The 629-nt window shown below is 29.3% G+C and overlaps 1 annotated feature.

Moving 5' to 3' along the window:
* Positions 1-587: 587 nt before the first annotated feature.
* Positions 588-629: part of a sequence feature (Protein overlapping with rRNA (P153DRAFT_304285, KAF2123318.1) was converted to a misc_feature.) that runs on past the window's edge.

Consider the following 629-nt stretch of genomic DNA (forward strand, 5'->3'; position numbering starts at 1 on the left):
AGGGAGGTAGTAATAATAAATACTAATATAGGGCTCTTTTAGGTCTTGTAATTAGAATAAGTATAATTTAAACCTCTTAATAAGGAATAATTAGAGGGTAAGTCTAGTGCTAGCAGCTGTAGTAATTCTAGCTCTAATAGCATATATTAAAGTTATTATAGTTAAAAAGCTTGTAGTTAAAACTTAAGTCTAGCTAGTAGGTCCGCCTTACTGTATATACTTATCTAGCCAGGCCTTTCCTTCTAGAGAACCTTATGCCCTTTACTAAGTATACTAGGGAACTAGGACTTTTACTTTAAAAAAATTAGAGTATTTAAAGTAGGCCTTTACTTAAATACGTTAGCATAGAATAATAGAATAGGACGTATAGTCCTATTTTATTAGTTTCTAGGACTACTGTAATAATTAATAGAGATAGTTAGGGGCATTAGTATTTAATTATTAGAGGTAAAATTCTTAGATTTATTAAAAACTAACTACTGCGAAAGTATTTACTAAGGATGTTTTTATTAATTAGTAAATAAAAGTTAGGGGATTAAAGACAATTAGATACCGTTATAGTCTTAACTATAAACTATACTAACTAGGGATTAGGCAATATTCTTTTTCTAACTCGCTTAGCACCTTAC

This window comes from Dothidotthia symphoricarpi (assembly GCF_010015815.1).
Source record: "Dothidotthia symphoricarpi CBS 119687 unplaced genomic scaffold P153scaffold_34, whole genome shotgun sequence".
In the NCBI taxonomy this organism is placed as follows: domain Eukaryota; kingdom Fungi; phylum Ascomycota; class Dothideomycetes; order Pleosporales; family Dothidotthiaceae; genus Dothidotthia; species Dothidotthia symphoricarpi.